The sequence below is a fragment of the Plectropomus leopardus genome, chromosome 17 (genome assembly GCF_008729295.1).
Source record: "Plectropomus leopardus isolate mb chromosome 17, YSFRI_Pleo_2.0, whole genome shotgun sequence".
Taxonomy (NCBI): domain Eukaryota; kingdom Metazoa; phylum Chordata; class Actinopteri; order Perciformes; family Serranidae; genus Plectropomus; species Plectropomus leopardus.
The window spans coordinates 23,545,001-23,552,595 of NC_056479.1; positions in this window are offsets into that span (position 1 = coordinate 23,545,001).

A 7,595-nucleotide genomic window follows, 5' to 3' on the forward strand; every position below is an offset into this window, starting at 1 on the left:
CACAACAAGTCTCCTCCTGCGCCTCTCTGCAGGGGTTGAATACCTTGCTCAAGGGCTTGATAATAGCTGCAAAGGGAGGGGATCCACATTCAAGCAACTGGGTTTGAAGCAGCGACCTGAAACGGATCCAGACCATAAATGCTGTAGACTTTTAATGGCATGCTGCAGATTTACAGCATATCTAAAAGTTTATAACACCTCAATCACTTATACAGACCTTTGCTTTTTAGCATGCAAACACAGTTTAAATGAAGCCAAATAGGTGTTCAGGTAAATTCAGCTGTCTGCGGAGTGAAGCGAAACTAAATTGCTTTGGTGAAATTGTGTTTTTCAGTCGAGAAATGGAGCGCCTTACAGAGTCTCTCCCTCTGTCAGTGTCTTTAATTTTGCTCCCTCCCCGCTTAACTCCTTTTCCTTAACCTTTTCTGACAGGATTAATTAAATGCCACTCCAACAATCAGCTGCATGCCAGAAGAGGGAGTGGTCTGGAGGATGGTGTGAATGTGTGTGTCTGACCTTATACTCTTTTTTAGCCCTTCTTTTTCAGGACCCTCCCTGCTGCTCTGCCTCAACACACCCAAAATCACTGTCTGTCTGTCTGTCTGTCTGTCTGTCTCTGTGTGTGTCTGTCTGTGTATCTGTCTGTTCTGATTGGTTGCAGGGCAGCCTTCAGAGCTCAGATGTCCCATCTGCTGCATGACTGGGGTTAAAATATCATCTTACAACATCACACTTTCAATAATACAACAATAAAGATAATCTCAAGTGCCTTTCAAAATGTGCCAGTTAGCCCCGAGCAAGTCTCTAGATGTCAGAGCGGGCTTCCTCTCCATCCTCTGAAACCAGGTGTGGCCAAAAGTGCCACTGTGACTTTTATTCAGCTGAAAGCTGACATGTTAGTCACACGGCTTTTGAGATGCAATAAATCATCTTTAATAATACATTTTGCTTCATCAAATTCCCACCATGACGAATTTCTTTTCTTTTTTCTTCAGGTTTTACACTACTTTAGTTTTTTTTATTTTAATTATATTAAGGCCTATGTAAAATTTAGTTTTAACAAGGTACTATGTGCACTCACAGTTATAGATAATTTTTCATTTGATAAAAACAATAAAGTTAATGAAGTGAAATTGAACTGGATTTTACCATTTTAATCAAAAAGCATCTTGATTCACAGGACTCCTGCTTTCTAACAGCTGAGGTTAATTTCCTCTGAATTCACGACCATATAGAGATTGTGATTTTAAGAGGTAAATGGAATTCTAATGATGAAACAAATGATCGTGCATTAGATACGACATTTAAAAGACAAACAGCCAAAGTTGGCACCACACTCTGAACTTTAGAAGACTTCTAACAAGCCCATGCACCTGACCGCCCTGTGAAATATGTAAACCGCCTCTCACGCTCTTCCCCCTTGCAGATCCAGACATATAATTCACCTTGCTGAGATGCTGCTTGGTCACACTGCTTAAAAATCCATTTCATTACCACAGCAAGGACTGTGGTCTATTTTTTAACCCAACAAAAATGCACTTTACAAGTTTCGGGAACTCTGGAGGGTTGAAACACCATTCTTCCAAAATTTATTCCCTCATTTTGTGTTTTTGATGATGGAAAACGCATTCTCACATGTCTGTTTGAATTCTTGATTTAAAAAAGAATCATAATCAACTAGGGCTGCTCCGAATTTTTATGCCACTGAGCATGATTGGATGTTAATTGCTTAATTGCACCATGCAGTGCACCTGCGTGGAAGCATCTGCATTCATTATGTTTCTCATTTATTCAGGTTTTTTCTTTCATTTGTCACCCGTCTTCTGTATTCTTCCTCTAAGTCTATTGGACATCCTGTCAGCTGGTGTTATAAACTGCAGGGCCTCCAGTGAGACCGTGAGAGAGTTGTTTCTCACAAAGTCTGTGTATTCAGCGTCCAAATCCACACTGCTTTGTACTCGTTGCTCCCAGAAGACAAACTGCACCTACAGCCAGGTGATCAAGCTATTGTAAAGTAATGTAGTTGTGTAACAGGGCGAGACCCGCTGCTTCTGCAAGCTGACACCATGAATTTTAGCGCCTTGGTTTTTCCACCTAGATGATAAAATTTGCTGCTTAAGTGATTTCTCTGCTGTCTCGCCTTTCTTCCCACCAGATCGCAACAACTGATGACCAATCAGTTCATTATTTAATATTCAAAGCTGTTCTGTTATTGTTCACAAGCATTTTTCCCACATTTACTGTTGCAAGCTGTCTGTGTGTGGATTCTTTTAAACTATACATGTTTGGTTTAGGAACCAGAAAGCTCACTCATCTAGTCAGTCTTTAATTTATGTTATCAATACTTCGTCTTGCATCAGGTGACGCAAAACATATTTTGCGAGCATTTCATTGCCACTTTGTTAAGAATTGACATGACTGAATTTGAGCATGCTGCTGCTCGTCCAACGTCATCGTCCATCATGTGATCATATGTCCCCTAACAGCGACATTTTATGGACACACAAAAGCTTTTGACGATACAGTGACATAAAATTGTGTACACAGCTGCTGCTCAGAAAAGTTAAATTTGACTTTATTCTCATCAGAAACCATACAAGTAGCTGGTCTCTGGCAGTTTAAAGGACCACAGGTTTTAATTCCTCCTCAGTCACATGAACAATGCTTCAGTGAGCACAGGAAGAAGTGAACGTGACACTGAAAGTCTTCATCTTCCGCCATCGCCCAGTGTCACATACAGAAATCTGAGCGGACACGTGTGTCCTTAATCAAGTCCAAACAGGCTAATGGGACACTTCATTACCCAGAGGACCATCTGAGCATGAAAACTCACTAATTAAAGAATGACTCACGTCTTGTGTCAGAATCGGTTGACATCAGAGGATGTCTTGACTAAACCAAGTTCCACCTCCACCTCCACCTTCCCTACACACACACACACACACACACACACACACACACACACACACAGACCTCTCTTTTATTTCTCTGCAACTGCAAGGCAACCAGTGTCTATATTTAAGTGCACATGTATGTGTGTGTGTGTGTGTGTGAGCAGCTTGGCAGTTGAAGGACCCAAAGGGCTGTCCACAAAGCAGAGAGACCCAAAAGAGGGCTGAGTCACTGCTTTGTGTGTATGTGTGTGTGTGTGTGAGCCCATTGTGTCATCCTTGTCTGTATTGAGACCCCTGAGGCTGAGTGGAAGTCTGGCATTATCATTTATGATGAGGTTGGAGGGCTCAGCTGAATGGATGATGCTGAGATGAGCCCTATGAGCCACTTCGTGCTGTGTGTGTGTGTGTGTGTGTGTGTGTGCGCGTGGTAACCAAGTCTCTCATCTCCATATAAATGGCCGCAGGGAGAGGGGATGGTTTCTATTTAAATGTGAGTGTTTGTGTGTGTATAGTGTGCTATTCTGGGATCAAGCCACCACTATGATACAGTCCAATCATCCACAAAAACAACACAACCATCACAAGACTTCCTTGACCGCCAGAATGTGTGTTTGTGTGCGTGCGTGTGTGTGTGTGTGAGTGTGTGTTTCACTGTTAAAGAGATTTGCATGATGTTTGAGATGATGAGGTAACAAAGCCTCGCAGTGTGTTGCCGCTGAGTTCCGGTTAACCTTGCACGGCTCGCTGACTGTACAGGTTTGACAGCGCAGGTTACCTGAGTCTGGCACATGTTCACACTACAGATGGCTTCTTTTTTTTTTTTTCCTTTCAGGTTGTTGCTTGTCTGTCCCACCTAAATACCATCCAAGCTCCACCCAAGATTATAATAGATAAGATAACGGCAAGCAGTAAACTCCAGGAAAGAAAATATTTACAAGGAGGTGATAAGACGGATGTAACACGGGTCATTCCTAACAATAAGAACATGTTTTCTGTTTGTGAATTTTTCTATGCTGCTACAACCGGTAATTAAGTCAGCAAAAGTTTTCAGTAATTTTAAGTGAACCCAGTGTTTTGTGTTCACAAGCATGTCGGCTTATTTACAGAGCTTTAAAAGGTTGGTGATGTTCCACATTCCTCCAAAACCAGAACATGTGACATATTCTTTCATGGGCGAAAGCACGGGCGCTGTTATTTATGCTCAGTCCCACACGGAGCTGTTGCTGCAAATAATGCCTCCTATTTAAGGAGCTGCCATATAGTACCCAGCTTTTTAACCCTTTGACACCTTGATTGATATCAGTTTTCTTGTGCTGCATCCAGACGCCTTTCACAAGCATTTAAACCTCTGACACCTAAGATTATTGTTTATTTTTTCTCTTTTGAATACACAGGGGAAAATAAATGCACAACCTGCCAAGAAAAGTTTAAAAAAAAAAAAACCCAGAAACTGTATTTAGAATTATTATATTCATTTTGTTGTTACTTTTTGAATTTTTTGTTGTTTTTTGTTTTGAGGATATTGTCTTTTTTTAAAAAAATAATTTCTTCCTATGTTTTTTCTGGCCATCACCCTTTTAGAAGCTCATTGCTCAATAACAAAAAGATAAAAACAAGGAGACAGCATTTTAAAATTATATACAAAAAAAACAACCTTTTAAACAGGAGATGAAGTGTAGGATTGTAGATTGTGACCAACTGAACTATGGTGGCTGACACAAAAATGCAAAAAAAAATGCAAAATGCCTAAATGCAAAATGCAAATGGCCTGAAGCCAGCTTGATTTGTCTGTTCTGAGTTACTGTTGAAAAAATATGGCGGACTCTGGACCTGATCCTGCCTTCCCACCCTCTAACTATTTAATCAAGTTAAGTGAAAGAGTTTTTTTTTTCAATGAAAATTTGTAAGTATCTGTTATGCTCATTTTCAGCTTTTCCACTAGAAAATATTTACATGCCTTGATAATATAAAACTTTTAGGCAGGGAAGTTATGTTGTATGAGGTGTACTTATTTATTGTTGCATAGCACACTTACAGGGAAAAGCTAAAAGGTAAACTGGTGAAGGAGCCTGTCCGTGGATGCTGAAGTCAGCGGTCTATTTAGCAGATCTCATGTTGCTGTGTCTCTGGCTGTATATCTGTTTCTCCATCTTTCCCTGCCTCATGCTTTATTCGCAGTTTCTCTCTGTTCCTCGCCTTTTGCCTCTCAGTCTCTTCAGATAAGGAGGAGGGATTTTCTGTTCTATCTCTCCGCTTTCTGCATCTCAATCACTGCTCCTCTCTTCCCTCCCGTATCCTCCTTGTGTGATATGAGTCTCTCAGTGTGTCTGACTCATTCTAAATCTGGATGTGTGACCCAGAAAACTATTCATAAAGCATATTTCATCTCGTGTCTGAATGACTATATGAATTTAGTTTTGTTCCAGCCTCTGTCACTCTTGCGTCTTACAGTGGAGGCAAAAAGACCCACATTAACACCTTACTTATGTAGTGATGCGTCATTGAAATTTTTGGCATATGGAAAATATATAATCTCAAATGAATCTCTGCAGTTTTTTGGTCTCTTTAGAGTGCTGTTTTATATAGTTTTGAAATGTTTTAATATCAAAATTCTGATCAAACAATCTAATAATTAATCATCACATGGAATAATACAACATACAACTCCAGTGAAATATGATCCCATCAGTCCCTTTAAGTGCTCTGTAATTTTGTCCTTTTTTGCATCTTCTTACATTGCTTGCTACTGCTTTATAATTGTGTTTCTGGATGGTTCTGGTCATCCATGGTTTCTGGTTGTGGAGTTTAAATGTCGACACATACCAACCTCAACAAGATGGCCACATGGTTGCTCGTTCAGCAACATGGGCAGCGACTCACTCTATTTTCCAGCTTTTATGTTTATTTCTGCGGTATTCCAACACGTTCTTATCCCAAGTCATCACATTTTGCCCCTTTGTAGTGGATTTCTGTGTCTATATATTACGCTCAAGGTATACGTCGGTGTCTGCCATTGACATTTTAGGATGCCTCTACTGGGAAAGCAACAAATGCTTATGGTGGGATGATGCTGCACGTGGTTATGTTTAGGCAACACGAGCGCATGGCAACCAATGACGGGACATCAACAAAAGCACATGTACAAGAGGCACATGGTGAGATGTAGACAAAAAACATCACATTCAGACAGAAAACAAACACTGGTCTCCTACATGTTCTATTTACTATTCGAAATTTGATAACAACTCACAACCATGTCCAACATGGCTAACAGTTGATATTTGCAGAATTGCAAAGATGACTGAAGCATCGTGAGACTGTACACTACCTTTGCTCACATCTCTCTGATATTTTTTTGTTTTTGGCAGGAGTGATGTGAGAGGAGATACACTGAGATAAATCAGATGTTTAGTGTATCTCGGACGGCATGCAGAGCAGCCTTTCACAGCTCCAAAGGGCAGCCATCCATGATTCATAATCTACTGTATATTTCATAAAAAAATCTAGTTTGCACTAGGAGAAAACATTTTTATCTGGATGCCTGCCTTAACAAGAGATTGGGAAATCCAACCCAAAACAAAATGAGCACAAGCACTCTCAGAGCCAAGCAGTAATGTGGGGATTCACATAAAGCTGGTTTAGAAGTAAAGACGCAAACAAACATTGAGCAAGTGCACAAACTTATTGTCTGTCTCCCAAACAGGATGATACAGTGGAGATTTTCTCGTCTCAAAACATTTTTTTTTCTGTCTAAAATGTGAATTATGTGCACATCAGCCATTTCATTAATGTCATCTATACAAGTTTATTTTTCATGCAAACAGTACCTCTGCACAAACCCATTTTCCTTCAGAAAAACTCAAGGGCACTATTTCATACACTGCTTTTATAATCTGCAGGACATCTGCATCTGTCTTCGGAGTAACGAGTCTGTCCTGCGCGGTGTTTATTGTGCTCGTCTCTGCAGATAACTTCTGTTTTGTTGGGGCACAGTTGCTGTGACTTTGTCTTCCAGGCAAAAAACATTCTGAATGTAAATGGCACTTGGTGTAAACAAAGAATAAATCAATTACCTGACCCCTTTAGTCTTTCCATGTACAACACACAATGAAAGAATACAAAATAACCAAAATAAAGGTCTGAGACATAAAAAAACAACAACAATATCATTCTGCATCAACAGTTTCGGCATTCATATTTGTACCGTAAACACTTAAATGTACATTAGAGGAAAAACTAGGCTTGTTATAATACAAATGTGGGACATATGCTCCCACTCAGCTCATTTAAACACAATTCAAACAGCTGCTGTCATGAGGTTAGCTATTTGAACATTTACTTATTTGTCTGCTTACAGAATTTAAAGTAGTGTTAGAGATTAAGAAATCTCTGCAGCACTAGGAAGAAGCAGTCAGTGACATTCAGTAGTTTTCAGCATAGTTCACCATAGCACAAAATACAGCACATCTGCACATACAACATGTGTGTCCACATTGTTGGCTTTCATCACAGATGTAATAGTACCAGGCCTGTCACAATAACTATTTTTTTGGGTGAGATATTGTTCCAGAAGTAAATGATATAGTCATTTTAAGGCCATTTTATGCCACTGATAAAGCATAAAAATGAAAGTACGTTCTTTAGGAGAAATAAACTTCGAATTCTGAAGGAAATCGAGACATTGGAAATGGAGGTTGACAA